Below are 20,786 nucleotides of genomic sequence, written 5' to 3'. Positions count from 1 at the left end.
GTCTCCTGAAGGCAACAGAAACTTGGTTGGTGAATTCTTATCCATTCTGCCGTTCTGTATCTTTTAATGGAGCATTTAGGCCATTTACATTCAATTAGTATTGAGATGTTGGGTAGTATTCCATCCATTGTGCTATTTGTTACCTGAATACCTTGTGTTTCTTTTCATTGTGTTATTGTTACATAGGTCCCCTGAGATTTGTGCTTTAAGGATGTTCTATTTTGGTGTATTTCGAGGATTTGTTTCAAGACTTAGAGCTCCTTTTAACAGTTCTTATAGTGCTGGCTTGGTAGTGGCAAATTCTCTCAACATTTGTTTGTCTGGAAAAAAACTGTATCTTTCCTTCATTTTTGACACTTAGTTTAACTGGATACAAAATTCTTAGCTGGCAATTGTTTTGTTTAAGGATGCTAAAAATGGAACACCAATCCCTTCTAACTTGTGAGGTTCCTGCTGAGAAATCTGCTGTTAATCTGATAGGTTTTCCCTTATAGGTTACCTGGTACTTTTGCCTCATGGTGCTTAAGATTATTTCTTTTGTCTTGACTTTTCATGACCTGATGACTATGTGTCTAGGCGATGATCTTTTTGTGATGAATTTCCCAGGTGTTCTTTTAGCTTCTTGTATTTGGATGTCCAGATGTCTAGCAAGGCTGGGGAAGTTTTCCTCGATTATTCCCTCAAATAAGTTTTCCAAACTTTTAGATTTCTCTTCTTCCCCAGGAACACCAATTATTTATAGGTTGGGACATTTAACATAGTCCCAAACTTCTTTGAGGCTGTGTTCATTTTTTTTTTTTTTATTCTTTTTTCTTTGTCTTTGATGGCTTAGGTTAAATTAAAAGCCTTGTCTTTGAGCTCTGAAGTTCTTTCTTCTGCTTGATTCTGTTGCTGAGGCTTTCCAATGCATTTTGCATTTCTCTAAGTGTATCCTTGATTTCCAAAAATCGTGATTTTTCTTTATTTATGCTCTCTATTTCATTGAAGATTTTTCCTTTCATATCCAGTATCATGTTTTTGACTTAAGATGGACTTCACATTTCTCTGGTGCCTCCTTGATTAGCTTAATAATGGACCTTCTGAATTCTTTTCTGGCAATTCAGAAATTTCGTCCTGGTTTGGATCCATTGCTGGTGAGCTGGCTTGATCTTTGGGGGTGTTAAAGAACCTTGTTTTATTACCAGAATTGTTCTTCTGGTTCCTCCTCATTTAGGTAAACTATGTCAGAGGGAAGCTCTGGGATTCAAGGGTTGCTGTTCAGATTCTTTCATTCCATAGGGTACTCCCTTGATCTGGTGTTCTCCTTCTTCCCCTAGGAATGGGGCTTCCTGAGAGCCAAACTGCAATGATTGTTTTTGTTCTTCTGGATCTAACCACCCAGTGGGCTCTGGGCCGGTACTGCGGAGTGTCTGCAAAGAGTCCTCTGATGTGATCTGTTTTCAGGTCTTTCAGCCGTGGGTACCAGCACCTGTTGCAGTGGAGGTAGCAGTGGGGTAAATGGACTCTGTGAGGGTTCTTGGTTGTGTGTTTGTTTACTGCACTGGTTTTGTGTTGGTTGATCTCCAGCCAAGAAGTGGCGCATTCAAGAGTGCATCAGCTGCGGTACTATAGGGAGGTTGCAAACTTGTCCTAGGGATGCCTGGTTAAGTATTCAGGTTTCTTGGGTTGTGGGCAGGGCCATAGCCCTCCCAAGAGGTTATATCCTTTGTCTTCAGCAAACCAAGGTGGGTAAAGAAAGACCATCAGGTGGGGGCAGGGATAGATGTTTCCGAGCTCAGCCTCCCTGTGGGTGGGGCTTGCTACGGCTGCTGTTGGGGTTAGGGGTGTGGTTCAAAGGCCACTGAGAACTCGCCCCAGACCATGAGCCTAAGAAAGCAAACAGACTCCCAGTTCCTTCGTAGAGTCTGTGAATTCTTTCGGTTTTCCTGGTTTGTTCCTGTGGTAGTTCTTGGAGCAAAAGTTCATGATGTGAGTCTCCACTTGCTGTTCTGTCTGAGTGGGAGCTGCAAGCTAGTCCTGCCTCATAGGACTACCTGCCGTCTTATCTCCCCATACTTTCTATTCTCAAGTGAGGCAGGCCGTGGTCTCGTCACTCCAGGACACAGGGTAAGAAAGGAGGGAAAGGTAGACTCGGCTGCGGCAGGCAGTCATGCAGGCCAAACACTGCAAATGCTAAGGGCAATCTCAGATAACCTACAAATCTACAACGTGGCATTTTCCATGTGTTCTTCTCTTCATCAACCAACAACTACGTAAATTTCTTACTGAATGACAAAATACATGTGGAATAGTAACTGTGCCCCCTTAGCACAGTGCCTGTTGAATGAAAGACAGTAAATTAACATTAGGTTCTTTTCCTTCTTTGTGTTTTTTGGGGCAGGTGGGGAGTAGGGGTTAACTCCGCCAACTGTTATAAAGGTACAGTCTCCCTGGAATTTGTCGGCTAAGCTATCACTCCAGCATAAGGAATCAGGGCTGGAAGCAGCTATTGCCAGCTGCATTTGTGAGCGGCCTACGCTGATTTACCATTATCATGATGATGACTTTACAAATCTATTCAGTATTTTATGTAACTTATGCCCTTAATGCTGGGTTGGGCTGCAGTAGTGGTTAGCTGCGCTAATTAGTTGGAATTCATGGAAGAGTATTTGGAGTTAGTTACGAGATGTTGACATGTAATTTGATACTAAGTTATGTAAATAGGTTTCTAATTCAAAACGTTGCCTCTAGGGAAAAAAACTCCACAGCACAACTATCCTATGATCCCCATTCCCCACTCTGTCCATGTGATGACACTTGCACATGGAGATGCCATGCAGCACGACACAGCAGACTCCAGAACGTGTTTGAAGAGGGGTAGAGGGAAAAGGCTGCTGCCCCTGGAACTTGAAGCCTTTTTTTTTTTTTTTTTTTTTTTTTTTTTTTTTTTTTGAGATGGAATCTCACTCTGTTGCCAGGCTGGGGTACTGTGGTGCGATCTCGGCTCACTGCAACCTCTGAATCCCTGGTTTAAGCGATTCTCCTGCCTCAGCCTCCTGAGTAGCTGGGATTGCAGGCACCCACCACCACGCCTGGCTAATTTTTTTTGTATTTTTAGTAGAGACGGGGTTTCACCGAGTTGGCCAGGATGGTCTCGATCTCCTGATGTCGTCATTCGCCTGCCTCAGCCTCCCGAAGTGCTGGGATTATAGGCCTGAGCCAGCGCGCCCGGCGGGAACTTGAAGTTTTAACGAAGGAGGGAGGAAAGGGGGAGCCGGCTGCTTCTCTGAGTCCCAGACCACTCAGTCTCCAGTCCTAGCTGGTGCCAGTCAGGGCAGGAGACCAGATCTGTCCTGGCTAAGGACTTGCTGGTGGATCTCAGAGCAGGGACGCTGAGCCCTGGGGATAGCAGCCACATGGGCCAGGCTCCATCTGCAGAGCTGACACAACCGCCGTGTGCTGGATGTTAATGATTTGCTTCAGGGAAAGGCAAAGTGAATGCTGCTCACCAAGTGTCAGGGCCCCTGCTCTAGAATCTGTGACTGTTCCACCCGGAACAGAAGAAGTGTTCTTTCAGTCACTAGCTGGGTACCCTGGGTTTGCCCTGGGGCTGCGCATAAGCTCTGAATCCAGTGAGCTACACACCAGAGAGAACAGGAGGCAGAGCAGGCTCCACTGACGGCACGGGAAATAAATAACACTGCACTCAGCCATCCTGAGCCAGTCTCCTTTGGGATTTGTCCGCTTATCTTAGGATGAGTTAAGAAATAAGAAATTCTCATGTCAGAAAAAGAGTGTACATATTCCAAACCATCATAATCTATTTCCCAACAGCTTTACAAAAATGTCCCTGTGAGGGCTCCCACCAATAGTATATGAGAAGGCACTTTTCCCAGTTCCTTCCTGACATAGTGTGTTGTGAGTTTTTTCCATCTCTGCCAATATGATGCTAGGATGCTAGAAAAGCATGCTTTCATATTTATTTATAATATTAGTGATGCTTAAAATCTTTTTATTAAACTTTGGTACTTCATTTTTTGTTAACTGCCTATTCTTGACATTCTACTACTACTGTGTTGACTGTTTTCTTACTAATTTATCCGTCATATGTATTGCATATTGCAAATATTTGATCATTTATGTTTAATCCTTCCTTATGGTACTTAATAATTAATATAAGTAATCATTTAATATTTTCACCAAAAAGCGTAAATTCTGGCATGTTTTAAAATGAGTACATTTTTTCATGGCTAGCTTGGTAATGTATGCAAGTAGTTCTACCGGATACTTGTTTAGGAGCCTGCCGCTTGAGCTGTAGGAAGATTACTGGGCCCTACAATAAACTACCAGAGGTGCTTGTGGCTGCTGCTCTTCAACGACTGAGTGATCCTTTGTACTTGAAGCTTGGAGGCTGCACACAGCTGAAACCGGCCCCCGAACAGACAGGCAGCCGAGGCAGCCAAAGCACTGGGGACCATGCCAGTCCCTGCCACCACTGGATAGCAGGAGGGGGCAGTACTCAGCATGCCCGCTAGGTGCACTTAGCACCAGGGAGCAAAATTAGTGATGCGTGGCTCTGGCAATTTCCTTACCTGCACTATTCAAGCTGGAAATGGAGTTGCTTCAGGTGCTCTGGCTCACAGGATGTCAGCAGTTCCTCTCCTCTTTGACTCAGAAAAAGAAAGTAGATTTGAAAAGCACCCACCAGAGCTCCCAGCTTATAAGGCGGTGAGGGATCCAGAAGGAGCTGCTCTGCCTTGCATCTGTGGAGTAGCCAAGCAATGATCACTCATTCTTCTTAACTGAAAAACTGAACAACACCAAAAAGGAACAATTTAACACTGAAAGCCATCTTCGATAAATGCTCAAGTTTCTTGAGATCTGCAGCTGTGGGGTATATAGGAAGTACAAGGAACCAGATGTTTGCCAGAGCTTGCTAACAAACCTTCATCCTGTGGCAGGGATGGAATAACAATCTCAGGAGGCAGGGATGAGACAGAAGAGGGATGGGACCTGTTCTTGGTAGAGAGCCATGTGACTCTTTCTCCCCACGTACTTCTTCCTCGAAGGCGACTGAGACTTAGGGGCTGCCAGCCAAGCCACCATTTATTTCATCAGGTTATAGCAGTAAACAGCCAGGTTTACTCAAACACGGTCCACAGTTCATAGTCTCCCTTTGCTTGCAGTGTGTGTTCCTTCCTATGTTGGTCAATGGAAACTCATCTCACAAAATGGCTCCACTGCGTCTTCATTGACATATCCAAAAAACTTGCAAGAAGCAGAGCAAGAACTGAGAAAGGAAAGGAGTCGTGGTTGAGAGGTGGGAGGATCCACATTTTCCCAAAATAGTGGGATGGAATTGTAACCAACACTTTGGTAGAAAATTACAGCCTCTTCCCCACCACAATCCCTAAAAAGGGCAGTGATTGGCAGGTAAGGAAAAACAAAGATGGAATAGGTTACAAATTAATTGGTGAGAAGAATAAATCCCTAAAGTAAATTGTCAACCAGCTTCAAGCATATAAAATGCACGTGCATTATCCTCACTCTTCTGAATAACTGTACAGCCCTTGCTATAGGAGCTGCTGTCACTGCAGAACCAGAGTGAGCTGCGGAAAGTCCTTGGCGAAGCCAGCTTCCCTCCAGCTCTTCCCTCCGGCCCAGTGGGGATGAGTCCTTCCCCCACTGGGTCAGTCCACTCTGTCCTCTCAGGTGGTGGCAGGAACCCTGGTAAGATTCTGGAAGACAGCTGCATTTCACCCATTTTGGATGTAATGAAAGCAGTAAGAGGTTTTTCAGCATCTGTCATATCATAATGTAAAAACATGCCCACCTTCAAAAGGCCTACCCTTGGTCTCTCTATTATGCAAAGGAAGGTAAGTCCAAGACAGCATAAAAGACAGGCTGTGTGAACCATTATCTTCAGTCCAACAGGGCTCTCTCACCTTAAACAACATGGTGGGTCTTTAAAATAAATACATTATAGAGCATAGAATGACAAACTATCTTGAAAGAGAAAATTTTGCAGGTCAGAGGAAAAAACCTTTAGAATTTTTACATTGTATAACAAATTATATACCCCATTCTATTCTTATGGGTATATCATCAGTACCTTCATAATAAATACTTTTGACTTTAGGCTCAAAAATGCCCAGCTACTTAAAAAAAAATTAAAAAGGCACAGAAACGACTTTTAAACAGCTGTTAAAAGGAATAATATGCCAGTGGCTTCCAAGGGAAATGTGGAAGATGGGAGCTATCACTGTGAAATGGTGCAACTAATCCAGAACAATGCAGGTTTTTGTTACTGACGTAGGAGTTTAATCAGATGCTCAGGAACACTCGCTTGAAACTCAAACTCTTATCATCATCACTGGAAGCATTTCTTAGAACTTTCTCCTTGGGTACAAGTTTTTGCCTTCAAAAATAGCAGACAGGGCTTGGCATGGTGGCTTATGCTTGTAATCCCAGCACTTTGGGAGGTCGAGGCAGACAGATTGCTTGAGCCCAGGAGTTCGAGGCCAGCTTGGGCAACATGGCAAAACCCCATCTCTACTGAAAAATACAAAACAATTAGCTGGGCATGGGGCACACACCTGTTGTTCCAGCTACTTGGGAGACTGAGGTGGGAGGACCACTTGAGTCTCAACCACTTGGTGGGAGGTTGAGGTTGCAGTGAGCTCTGATCATGCCACTACACTCCAGCCTGGGTGACAGAGTGAAGCCCTGTCTCAAAAAAAAAAAAAAAAAAAAAAAAAAAAAGCAGACGAAACCCACAACCAGATAAACTATTGCCAGAGCCACACAACCCACTCAGTAAGTGCTTGGTGACCTTCACCTTCCTCCTGCTCATCAGAACCAAATGGAAACAACCCAAAGAGAGAGAAAGAATCCCTGCTAAAGCTTTAAATCCTCATTTAAAGCATGCAAAGCATCTAACTGTAAATTCAAACAATGGAAAAACAAATCCACTTGCCTCCTGGCAAAACATTCGTCATTAATGAGAACATGCTCTACGCTTCCTAATTCATCACCAGGGAAAACCACTGTTCACTGTGTCTATAACCAGCTTCCCTATCATAGACAAACATGCATTTATTTTTATAAAGTAGAGATTAGATTCTGTATTTTGATATCCAATTTTTAAAATACCAGTGTTATTGCAATCACTTTATGATTATTTGAAACCATTTCAATGGCAATATAGCATTAAGATAAAAGAACATGTCACAATTTATTTCACCATTTTCCTGTTGGACATTTATGTTGTTTCCTATGTAAATTTATATTATTTATGTGATTATTTGGTGAGCATTCATCTGCCTCATCAGATTGTAAACCTTTGTGTTTGTTTTTGGTCACCATTATTTCTCATTTCATAGCAGAACCTAAAATACACCAGGTGTTTATAGTATCTGGTGAATGAACCTGTCCTTTAATTCTTGGCTCAAATCAGTCTCATCTATAAAACATTTCTGATCTTCACTTCAGCCATACATAATTGCCTCTCTTTCTTCTAAAGTTTCCCTGTAGTTATTTTTTTGTACCTCCCTTGCAGAGAAAAGAGGTAAAAGGCTATTAATTGAGTACTATTATGTGTCAGGCACTGTGATAGTCATATTAAAGGAAAAAGTGCCAAAAAGATTGCACCTTAGCCTAGAGGACAGGCAAACAAACAAACAAACTGCCATGAAATGTTCAATTAAGGAAATTTCTAGAACTCTCCAGTGGCTCTATCAACTAATCTGGCTCTGGAAAAAGCTCTGAAGTCCCACCCTCAGTGAGGTCTCTGTCCCCTCTGTGTGGGGACCGTTTGAGAGGACAGAAGCTTAGGAGATTGTCTTAGAAGAATGGGCACTAGAGTGAGTTCTGCACAGCTCTGAAGATCGCAGAGGGTGTCAGCAGAGCCTTGTGACATCATCTGCAAAGAGGGGGAAGTAAAAGAGAAAACCTGGATGGGAGGTCATTGGCCCACTCTCTAGAGAAAGAAGAAAGTAGTTATTTTGAGACTTTCTTGCCTTGTTAACACATTATACTTCCTCAGAAGTTCCTGCCCAAAATCAAGACGGTTCCCCTCCCACCTCAAACTGCAAGCCAGAAATAGTTACGTGAAGTTTCACTTGCTCAAGTTCACAGAGATCTGAATTTCCTTCCTCCTTTAAATGACACTTTATAAACTAATGAATTTCTCAGATTTTTTTCTACCTTACATATGGGAGACAAAAAACCCACAAGACTTCAGCACCAAGAGCTAATTGAAAATAATGCAAGACATTTGTGTTCCTCCACGCATAAAGGTTCGTAGCTCCATTTTTGTGTGCGTCACAACACGTGTGAAAGCAGCTGAGCAGGCATCGAGCTAGTCCTGGCTAAGGATTCTGGGAAAAGCTACTTCACTTCCTAAGGACAGTCAATGTATGAGAGGGATGTGGGAGGGAGGGAGGAGGGGATGGTAGCTGGAGGGTCCCACATTTAACCAGATTTGATTTTAGAAACAACATAACCTTTCAAAAGTCAAGCAGTTATATGATAGATTTCTATATGGATGAAAATGACTCTACGGTGTGAGCTAAACATGAAAGACCCCAACCAAATGGGAATGAAGTAGACACAAAAAAGCTGAGTGCAAAATCTTGCTCGCTACACGTGTCCCTGTCTGAACACCCTCACTTCTTCATCCCTGCATAGTTCTAACCCTGTCTCTTACAAGGCACAGAGGCCACATTCAATTATCTAAATAAACACAGGAACGTCCCCCAACACATCCCACAGACCACCCTCCACCCTCTGCTCATACTGTTTCCTCTCGTCTGCTCATGCCCAGGTCCTACCCACCTTTCTAGACTCACCCTAAAGTCTACTTCTACAAGCGGTGCAAGAACACATCAAGCCCAATGCACCATCTGCCATCATCTGTAAAGACTTCTTTTACCCATAGGATTTTAGAAGTCTACAAGCATCATGAAAAACACAAACCAAATACTCACTGAAATTAACACCTGGAAGGTACATAGTGACTTCAGGAGAGGAACCTTCTATGGGTGAGCAGAGACTATTCAGAATCCGGAGAAATCCATTGCCTTTTTTCCTAACATGTCTGACAGTAAGTCCGATCCTCTCTGAATGACCAGCCCTCACTAATAACACTGACATTTCTAGTATAGATGAGAGATAGCTCTGAAGTAATTTTAAATTAAAAAAAATGAAGCTGTCTTGTGTTGACTCTCACTAAGAAAAGAAAGTTAACTTGTGTTGACTTTCAAAACCATAGTTATTAGAAAACACAATTTTCTTAAGTGTCAAAGAACCAAAACATGAAATTATTTCCCCATCAACCTCTCCTATCCCTGTCAGGAATTTCTTTCTCCCAACCAATATTCAAGCTGAAAAAATAGCTATTATTTCACTGTTCATGTGAGTCTCTGTGCCTCCTTAAGAGATCAGAAAAATGCAAAGAAGTGAGAGAAGAAAAGAGCAGATGTTTTTCAGCCACAGCAGAAAGCCAGCACTTGGGGAGCTGAAGAGCTCAGTCCCCAGCACAGAACAGATGAGAAGTCAGCAGGGGTGGACAGCTTCTTTCACTCTGTTTTTGGCCTGCCATCATTAACACATCTGCAGTCCCTCCCTCCAGCTGCTTCTAGCTTGTGTTCATCCCTCAGAAGAGCAGTGGGCCTTCAGGAAGATCCAGACCAGTTAGACCAGCCAGGGAGCATCCTTGCTACTGGTAAGGCATTTCCCAAGGTGCACCCAGTTTTTCCAGGTACACAGGTGAAAAGCTGCCCAAGCTTTCTGGAAACCTATGGACTTTCCCTTTTTCAGATTCCCAATGGACATTTGCATTTTCTGAACCAATTTTACCCTGGGACCGATATATCAAGTGGCAAACACCTTGTGTCATTCAGAATGTCTTCTGCAAAGCATCATGTTTATGCATCTGAAATCTTAATCATTGTCTGCATTTCAGGCAACCCAGTAAGGTGAATAAAGCGTGTCTGTTGCCTCTGTTGGTCCCCAACAGCCTGAAACTCATGTCTTCTGCCCTATTTTTCCAGGTAAAAGAAGTGCTGTTTTTACCACCTGCTCAGCCCTGTGCTCACTGCTGAAATGCACTTTCTACTATCTTTCTTGGTGCTAGGTCTCTGAAATCCTGTCCTCTTACTTCCCTGGCTAGCTAACTTCACCATCCAGCTATTCAGTCATCACTTCCTATAGGAACCTAACTTCCCTCCTCAGACTAAATTAAATGCCCCCCTCTGTACTTATCTCCACCATTCAACAAAGAAAAGCAGAGAAATGCTGCCTTATTACTTGCTTGTTGCTGGGCATAGAAGGGTGCTGAATAAATCCTTGTGAATGACTTTCAGACTGCACAGGTGTATTTGTTTTGCAAGGACAAGTATTCCATTTTACTCATCTAGCTCTAGCACCATGCAGGCACACAGTAGCTGCCCAGAGGCCTGAGCCAAGGGCAGTGAATAGCACAAGCTCGCAACATATGATCTGCCACTAATTCTGCCCAGTGCACGAGGCGGAAGTCCTTGTAGTCAGGAAGTGGCTCAATGGAAGGTTTCAGTTCCTCTTCATCAACCATGTTCATCCATAGGTTCCTCATGATTTCCTCTAAAGTAGCTTATCTCACTGGGGATGAGAATCAGGTTTTGGGTTTTGGTAGTTTTTTCCTTTTTTTTCATATTTTCAAAATGTGGTAAAATATACATATACATAAAATTTACCATCTTAGCCATTTTTGAGTGTACAGTTCTGTGACATCAAATGCATTCACAATGTTGTACAATCATCCCAACCATCCATCTTCAGAATGGTTTTCATCTTTTCGAACTGGAACTCCACCCATTAAACAATCACTCTCATCCCCCCTCCTTGTACCTCATATGTAGAATTATATATTTCTCTTTTTGTGACCGGCTTATTTTATGTCCTCAAGGTTCATACATGTTACAGCACATTGCAAATTTTCTTGTTTCTTAAGGCTAACATTCCGTTGTCTAGATGTACCGCATTTTGTTTATCCATTCACTCATCAGTGGTCACCTGGGTTGCTTCTACATTTTGGCTATTGTACGTAATACTACTATACACATGGGTGTGCAAATATCTCTTGAAGTCTCTGCCTTCAGTTCTTTTGGGTATTATATTTAGTCCATTCTCACACTGCTAATTAAAGACATATTGGATGTACATGTACAAAACCCCATCATCTCAGCCCAAAATCTCATTAAGCTGATAAGCAACTTCAGCAAAGTCTCAGGATACAAAATCAATGTGCAAAAATCACAAGCATTCCTATACAACAGAGAGCCAAATCATGAGTGAACTCCCATTCACAATTGCTACAAAGAGAATAATAATCCAACTTACAAGGGATGTGAAGGACCTCTTCAAGGAGAATTACAAATCACTGCTCAAGGAAATAAGAGAGGACACAAATAAATGGAATAACATTCCATGCTCATGGATAGGAAGAATCAATATCATGAAAATGGCCATATTGCCCAAAGTAATTTAGAGATTCAGTGCCATCCCCATCAAGCTACCATTGACTTTCTTCACAGAATTGGAAAAAAACTACTTTAAAGTTCATACGGAACCAAAAAAGAGCACGCATTGCCAAGACAATCCTAAGCCAAAAGAACAAAGCTGGAGGCATCATGTTACCTGACTTCAAACTGTACCACAAGGCTGCAGTAATCAAAACAGCATGGTGCTGGTACCAAAAGACATCTATAGACCAACAGAACAGAACAGAGGCTTCAGAAATAACAGCACACATCTACAACCATCTGATCTTTGACAAACCTGACAAAAACAAGCAATGGAGAAAGGATTCCCTATTTAATAAATGGTGTTGAGAAAACTGGCTAGCCATCAGCAGAAAGCTGAAACTGAATCCCTTCCTTACACCTTATACAAAAATTGACTCATGGTAGATTAAAGACTTAAATGTAAGACCTGAAACCATAAAAACCCTAGAAAAATACCATTCAGGACAATACTGTTCAGGACATAGTAATGGGAAAAGACTTCATGACTAAAGCACCAAAAGCAATACCAACTAAAGCCAAAATTGACAAATGGGATCTAACTAAATTAAAGAGCTTCTGCACAGCCAAAAAACTATCATCAGAGTGAACAGGCAACCTACAGAATGGGAGACAATTTTTATAATCTGTCCATCTGACAAAGGGCTAATATCGAGAATGTACAAAGAACTTAAACAAATTTACAAGAACAAAACAAACTCCATCAAAAAGTGTGCAAAGGATGTGAACAAACAATTCTCAAAAGAAGACATTTATTCAGCCAGCAAACATATGAAAAAAAGCTCATCATCACTGCTTATTAGAGAAATGCAAATCAAAACCACAATGAGATGCCATCTCACATCAGTTAGAATGGCGATCATTAAAAAGTCAGGAAAGAACAGATGCTGGAGAGGATGTGGAGAAACAGGAACAGTTTTATACCATTGGTGGGAGTGTAAATTAGTTCGACCATTGTGTAAGACAGTGTGGTGATTCCTCAAGGATCTAGAAGCAGAAATGCCATTTGACGCAGCAGTCCCATTACTGGGTATATACCCAAAAGATTATAAATCATTCTACTATAAAGACACATGCACACGTATGTTTATTGTGGCACAGTTCGCAATAGCAAAGACTTGGAACCAACCCAAATGACCATTAATGATAGACTAGATAAGAAAATGTGACACATATACACCATGGAATAGTATGCAGCCATAAAAAGGATGAGTTCATGTCCTTTGCAGGGACTTGGATGAAACTGGAAACCATCATTCTTAGCAAAGTAAGACAAGAAGATAAATCCAAACACCACATGTTCTCACTCATAAGTGAGAGTTGAACAATGAGAACACATGGACACAGAGAGGGGAACATCACACAATGGGACCTGTCAGGGGGTCGGGGGCTAGGGGAAGGATAGCATTAGGAGAAATACCGAATGTAGATGACAGGTTGATGGGTGCAGCAAACCACCATGGCATGTGTATACCTATATAACAAACCTGCAAGTTCTGCACATGTACCCCATAACTTAAAGCATAATAATATAAAAAGATTAAAAAATAAAAGAAAGACATACTGGAGACTAGGTAATTTATAAATGAAAGAGGTTTGATTGACTCACAGTTCAGTATGGCTGGGGAGGCCTCAGGAAACTTATAATCATGGCAGAAAGGGAAGCAAACACATCCTACTTCACATGGCAGCAGGAAGGAGAAGAATGAGAGCTAAGGAAAGGGGGACACCCCTTACAAAACCATCACATCTAGTGAGAACTTACTAGCACAAGAATAGCATGGGGAAACCACTCCCATGATTCAATTATCTCCCATGAGGTCCCTTCGATGACATGTGGGGATTATGGGAACTACAATTCAAGATGAGATTTGGGTGGGGACACAGCCAAACTATATAATTTCACTGCTGGCCTCTCCCAAATCTCATGTCCTCACATTTCAAAACAGAATCCTGTCCTTCCAACAGTCCCCCAAAGTCTTAACTCATTTCAGCATTAACTCAAAAGCCCAAGTCCAAAGTCTCATCTGAGACAAGGCAAGTATCTTCTGCCTATGCTCCTGTAAACTCAAAAGCCAGTTAGTTACTTCTTAAATATAAATGGGATATAGGCATTGGGTGAATACACCCCTTTCAAGTGGGAGAAATTGGCCAAAACAAAGGGGCTATAGGCCCCATGCAAGTTCAAAATCCAATAGGGCAGTCATTAAACCCTAAAGTTCCAAAATGATCTCCTTTGACTCCATGTCTCATATCCAGGTCAGACTGATGCAAGAGGTGAGCTCCCATGGCCTTGGGCAGCTCTGCCTCTGTGGCTTTGCAGAGTACAGTCCCCCTTCTGACTGCTTTCATGGGCTAGCATTGAGTGTCTGTGGCTTTTCCAGGCACATGGAGCAAGCTGTTGGTGGATCTACTGTTCTGGGGTCTGGAGGATGGTGGCCCCCTTCTCACAGCTCCTCTAGGCAGTGGGCCAGTGGGGCCTCGGTGGTGGGGGCTCTGACCCCATATTTCCCTTCCACACTGCCCTAGCAAAGATTCTCCATGAGGGCTCCACCCCTGCAGCAGACTTCTGCCTGGACATCCAAGTGTTTCCATACATCCTCTGAAATCTAGGTGGAGGTTCCCAAACCTCAATTCTTGTCTTCTGTGCACCCATAGGACCAACGCCACATGGAAACTGCCATGTCTTGGGGCTTGCACCCTGCAAAGCCACAGGGCTGGAGTTGCCTAAGGCTATGGGAGCCCACCTCTGAAGCAATGGCCCTAACTGTACCTTGGCCCTTTTTAGCCAGGCTAAAGCAGTTGGGACACAGGGCACGAAGTCCTCAGGCTGCACACAGCAGGGGGGCCCTGGACCTGGCTCAGGAAACCATTTTTCCCTCCTAGGCCTCCAAGGCTGTGATAGGAGGGGCTTCTGTGAAGGTGACTGACATGCCCTGGAGACATTTTCCCCATTGTCTTGGCAGTTAACATTTGGCTCCTTGTTACTTATGCAAATTTTGCAGCTGGCTTGAATTTCTCCCCAGAAAATGGGGGGTTTCTTTTCTATCATCATCAGGCTGCAAATTTTCCAAATGTTTATGCTCTGCTTCCTTTTTTTTTTTTTTTTTTTTTTTTTTTTTTTGAGACAGAGTCTCGCTCTGTTGCCTGGGCTGGAATGCAGTGGCTGGATCTCAGCTCACTGCAAGCTCTGCCTCCCGGGTTTATGTCATTCTCCTGCCTCAGCCTCCTGAGTAGCTGGGACTACAGGCGCCCACCACCTCGCCTGGCTAGTTTTTTTGTATTTTTTAGTAGAGATGGGGTTTCACCATGTTAGCCAGGATGGTCTCGATCTCCTGACCTCGTGATCCACCCATCTTGGCCTCCCAAAGTGCTGGGATTACAGGCTTGAGCCACTGCGCCCGGCCACTCTGCTTCCTCTTGAATGCTTTGCCTTTTAGAAATTTCTTCCACCAAATACAATAAGTCATCTCTCTCAAGTTCAAAGTTCCACAGATCTCTATGGCAGGGGAAAATGCCACCAGTATCGTTGCTAAAGCATACTAAGCATGACCTTTACCCTAGTTTCCAACAAGTTCCTCATCTCCATCTGAGACCACCTCAGCAGAGACTTCATTGTCCATATCACTATAATGTGTCCATCAAAGCTATTCAATGAGTCTCTAAGAAGTGCCCAACTTTCCCACATCTTCTTGACTACTGAGCTTTCCAAACTGTTCCAACCTCTGCCTGTTACGCAGTTCAAAGTTGCTTCCACATTTCAAGTATCTTTACAGCAGCAACTCACTACCAAAAGTTCCAAAGCTGCTTCCACATTTCAGGTATCTTTACAGCAGCAACTCACGACCCAATAATAATTTACTGTATTACTTTGTTCTCACACTGCTAATAAAAACATACCTGAGACTGGGTAATTTATAAAGAAAAGACGTTTAATCTACCCATAGTTCAGCATGGCTGGGGAGGCCTCAGGAAACTTACAATCATGAAAGAAGGGGAAGCAAACACATCTTTCTTCATATGGCAGCAGGAAGGAAAAGAATGAGGGCCAAACGAAGGGGAAGCCCCTTATAAAACCATCAGATCTCATGAGAACTTACTATCATGAGAATAGTATGGGATAAACTGCTCCCATGATTCAATTACTTCCCACCAGGTCCTTCCCATGACATGTGGGGATTATGGAAACTACAATTCAGGATGAGATTTGGGTGGGGACATGGCCAAACCGTATCAGGTGTATACCTAGAAGTGGAATTGCTGGATCATATGGTAATTCTATTTTTAATTTTTTGAACAATCTTTCATGCTGTTTTCCATAGTGACTGCACCATTTTACATACCCATTAACAGTGCTCAAGGGTTCCAACTTCACATCCTCACCAACATCTGGTTTTTTGATAGCTGCCATCCTAATAGATGTGAGGTGGTATCTGATTGTAGTTTTGATTTGCATTTCCTAATATTAGTGATGCTGAGCATCTTTTCACATGCTTATTGGCCATTTGTAAATCTTCTTTAGAGAAAGTTCTATTCAAGTCCTTGCCCATTTTTAAATCTTTTTTTGTTGTTGTTGTTGCTGTTGTTGTTGTTGTTGAATGTTAGGAATTCTCTGTACATTCTGTATATTAATTTCTTATTATGAAGGGATTATGAGATCTCAGCGGGTTTTTCTTTTGCAAGAGTAGGCTCCCACGGCCTTGGGAAGCTTATTATGAAGGGATTAATATCCAGAATGTTAACAACAAACTCCGTTATCCCTTATCAGATATATCATTTGCAAATATTTTCTCCATTCTGTGGGTTGCCTTTTTACTTAGTTGATAGTGTCTTTTTAAAATTTTAATTTTAACTGACAAATATTAATAGTATACATTATGGGACACAATGTGCTATTTTGATATAGTTTACATGTTTTAATGTATGTAACAATGTTTACTATGTTTCAAAGCAAGTTCTCACACTCCATGAACATGCAAAAATAAATATGATATGTTCTGCTCAGTGCCTGCTCCTGCAGCTCCCAAAGTTTATCCCATTCAAAGGCAGGGACCTGATGACCATGGGGTAGAGAATAACTTCCAGGCTGCCCCCATCTACCACAGAGCTATGCTACTTTTGATCCAGGAAGAGTTCCAGGATGGCATAAGGAGTACTGACACAGAAGGTATCTAGCTTGTTTCCTAAGGTGAACTCATTGTTGAAGCCAACATCTGCAACCTTGATGTTCAGGTCAACATCCAAAAGTAGGTTCTCTGGCTTTAAGTCTCTGTGAACACTCCTGTTCTTGTGGCAGTACTGCCCAGTGGATCCCATCGGGTAGAGTTTGTCTCTAGTTTCTTTCTCTTCATGCGGTCATGGCCCAGTAAGTGGGCCTTGACCTTCTCCTTCACTAGCAGCAGCCATGACCAGGAAGAGTGTTCCCAGGTTTCCAGCACCTCCAGTAGTTTCACAATGTTGAGGTGATTCAGGGCCTTCATGCTCTGGACTTAAAAGTGTCATCTCTGGAAGCTGGGATTACAGATGTGAGCCACTGCACCTGGCCAAATTTTGGTGATTATGAAGAGTACTGCAGTAGACGTGGAGTGCAGAATGTCTTCCATATATTGATTTCCTTTCTTTTAGGTGTATACTACATAAGTTTTAATCCTTGAAAGCCCTGTTTTAACTTACATAAGGCTATATTAACTATTTTAATTGTGAATCTGTGGGATTCCATTTTATTATTTTTATTATTTATTTATTTATTTATTTTTTGAGAGGGAGTCTCCATCTGTTGTCCAGGCTGGAGTGCAGTGGTGTGATCTCGGCTCACTGCAACCTCTGCCTCTCGGGTTCAAGCGATTCTCCGCCATGTTGGCCAAGCTGGTCTTGAACTCCTGACCTCAGGTGATCTGCCTGCCTCAGCCTCCCAAAGTGTTAGGATTACAAGTGTGAACTACTGTGCCCAACCACTGGGATCCCAAATTTCATGGAGGCTTTGTTGGTTTCTTCTCACTCTTTTTTTCTCTGATCTTGTCTTCTTGCTTTATTTCATTAAGTCGATATTCAATCACTGATATCCTTTCTTCCATATGATCAATTCAGCTATTGAAGCTTGTGTATGCTTCACGAAGTTCTTGTGCTGTGTTTTTCAGTTCCATCAGGTCATTTATAGTCTTCTCTACACTGCTTATTCTAGTTAGCAATTCATCTAATCTTTCTTCAAGGTTATTAACTTCCTTGCAATGGATTAGAACATGCCCATTTAGCTCAGAGGAGTCTGTTATTACCGACCTTCTGAAGCCTACTTCTGTCAATTCTTCAAACTCATTCTTCCTCCAGTTTTGTTCCCTTGCTGGCGAGGAATTGTGATACTTTGGAGGAAGAGAGGCATTCTGCTTTTTGGAATTTTCAGCCTTTCTGTGCTTGTTTCTCCCCATCTTTTTGGTTTTATCTACTTTTGGTCTTTGATGTTGGTGACCTACGGATGGGGTTTTTGTGTGGATGTCCTTTTTTGTTAATGTTGATGCTATTCTTTTCTGTTTGTTAGTTTTCCTTCTAACAGTCAGGCCTCTCAGCTGCAGGTCTGTTGGAGTTTGCTGGAGGTCCACTCCAGATCCTGTTTGCCTGGGTATCACCAACAGAGGCTGCAGAACAGGAAAGATTGCTGCCTGATCCTTCATCTGGAAGCTTCATCCCAGAGGGTCACTTCCCACATGCCAGCCAGAACTCTCCTGTATGAGGTGTCTGTTGGCCCCTACTGGGAGGTGTCTGCCAGTCAGGCTACATGAGGGTCAGGGACACACTTGAGGAGGCAGTCTGTCTGGTATCAGAGCTTGAACACTGTGCTGGGAGAACCACTTCTCTCTTAAGAGCTGCCAGGCAGGGTCGTTTAAGTCTGCCGAAGCTGTGCTCACAGCTGCCCCTTCCCCTAGGTGCTCTGTCCCATTGAGATGGGGGTTTTATCTATAAGTCCCTGACTGGGGCTGCTGCCTTTTGTTCAGAGATGTCCTGCTCACAGACGTGGAATCTAGAGAGGCCATTGCCTTGCTAAGTGTGGTGGGCTCCACCCAGTTCAAACTTCCTGGAGGCTTTGTTTACACTGTGAGCATAAAACTGCCTACTCAAGCCTCAGCAATGGTGGATGCCCCTCCCTGCTCCGAGCTCCAGCAGCCCAGGTTGATCTCAGACTGCTGCACTAGCAGTGAGAATTTCAAGCCAGCTGATCTCAGCTTGCTGGGCTCCATGGGTGTTGGACCCACCAAGTCAGGCACCAGAGGGAATCTCCTGGTCTGCCAGTTGCAGACTGTGGGAAAAGCACAGTATCTGGGCGGTAGTGTACTGTTCCTCCTGGTACAGTCTCTCATGGCTTCCATTGGCTAGGAAAGGGAAATCCCCCGACCCCTTGCACTTCCCAGGTGAGGCATCACCTTGCGCTGCTTTGGCTCACCCTCTGTGGGCTACACCCACGGTCCAACCAGTCCCAGTGAGATGAACCAGGTTCCTCAGGTGGAAATGCAGAAATAACCCATCTTCTTCGTTGATCTTGCTGGGAGTTGCAGACCGGAGCTGTTCCTATTCAGATATCTTGCCAGAAATCCCCATCAGTCTCTTATTTTAGCTGTTCTGGAGGATGTGTGGTGATATCTCATTGATTTTAATTTGCATTTACATGATTATTAAGGAAATTGAACACATTTGGTTTTTTTTTTTTTTGTAAATTATCTATGCTGCCTTCTACTCATGTTTCTATTGTCTTTTTCTTATTATTTATAGGAGTTCTCTGCACATTCTAGATGTGATCCCTTTGTCAATTATTTGTGTATATATTTTCTCCCACACTAAAACTTGCCTCTTCACTTTCTTGATGGTGTCTTTTGATAAATAAAAATTATTAATTTGAATGTGGCCTAATTTATCAATCTTTTCCTTTACAGCTATTGGTTTTTGTGATCTGTTTTAAAAATATTTCCCTACTCAAAGTTATAAAAATAATTTATTTTATTTTTTAATATTTACATTTAAAGCTACATTCCTTCTGAAATTGATTTTTGTGGGCAGTTTAGGATATGTTTCAAGATTTTCTTTTTATACATGGCTATCTAATTGATCTGTCAGCATTAATTTCTTAAATATATTTTTAAATTTTGTGTTTTTTGTAGAGATGGAGTCTTGCTATGTTGCCCAGACTGGTCTCAAACTCCTGAACTCAAGTGATCCACCCACCTTGGCCTCCCAAAGTGCTGAGATTAAAGGTGTGAGCCACTGTGTCTAGCTACTTGTATTTTTGTACCCGTTAACCTCTTTTCACCCGTCCCTGCTTCCCATGACCCCTCCTGGCCTCTGGTAACTGCTGGATAGAGTATATCTTCATGAGATCCACTTTCTTCAGTTCCACGTGATTGAGAACATGTAGTATTTGATTTTCTGTTTCTGAGTTATTTTACTTGGGATAACAGCCTCCAGCTCCATCCAAATTACATTACTGCAAATGACAAGATTTCATTCCTTTCTATGGCTGTATAATATTCTGGTGTGTGTGTGTGTGTGTCACGTTTTCTTTCTTCGTTCATCTGTTGATGGGTATGATCTCGGCTCACTGCAACCTCTGCCTCCCATGTTTAAGCAATTCTCCTGCCTCACCCTCCTGATTAGCTAGGACTACAGGCGTGTGCCACCAGGCCCAGATATTTTCTGTATTTTCGGTAGAGACAATATTTCACCATGTTGGCAGGGCTGGTCTCAAACTCCTGGCCTCAAGTGATCTGCCTGCCTCAGCCTCCCAAAGTGCTGGGTTTACAGATGTGAGCCACTGCACCTGGCCAAATTTTGATGATTATGAAGAGTGCTGCACTAGATGTGGAGTGCAGAATCTCTTCCATATATTGATTTTCTTTCTTTTAGGTGTATACTACATAAGTTTTAATCCTTGAAAGCCCTGTTTTAACTTACATAAGGCTATATTAACTATTTTAATTGTGAATCTGTGGGATCCCATTTTATTTATTTATTTATTTATTTATTTATTTATTTATTTATTTATTTTTTGAGAGGGAGTCTCCATCTGTTGTCCAGGCTGGAGTGCAGTGGTGCGATCTCGGCTCACTGCAACCTCTGCCTCTCAGGTTCAAGCGATTCTCCTGCCTCAGCCTCCCAAGTTGCTGGGATTATAATACAGGCAGCCACCATGACTCCTGGCTATTTTTTGTGTTTTTAGTAGAGATGGGGTTTCGCCATGTTGGCCAAGCTGGTCTTGAACTCCTG

General features: G+C 42.7%; 1 long non-coding RNA gene across 5 annotated transcripts in view; it reads left to right on the top strand.

The window, feature by feature from the left end:
* The window catches only part of LOC107129643 (uncharacterized), a 48,424-nt gene extending 28,402 nt beyond the window's left edge, over positions 1 to 20,022 (top strand). The window contains exon 5 of one of the 5 annotated variants that reach the window (XR_012434272.1): positions 19,685 to 20,022. This is a non-coding gene — a long non-coding RNA (uncharacterized lncRNA). Of the gene's footprint in view, positions 1 to 1,316; positions 2,660 to 2,730; positions 4,013 to 19,684 lie in introns of those variants that run through there. The other 4 variants (XR_012434274.1, XR_012434273.1, XR_012434269.1 and 1 more) reach the window with 4 other exon arrangements.
* The last annotated feature ends 764 nt before the right edge of the window (positions 20,023 to 20,786 follow it).

This window comes from Macaca fascicularis, chromosome 4 (assembly GCF_037993035.2).
Source record: "Macaca fascicularis isolate 582-1 chromosome 4, T2T-MFA8v1.1".
Classification (NCBI taxonomy): Eukaryota; Metazoa; Chordata; class Mammalia; order Primates; family Cercopithecidae; genus Macaca; species Macaca fascicularis.
Note: the sequence above shows the minus strand (reverse complement) of the source record. Positions and strands in the feature narration are given on the sequence as shown.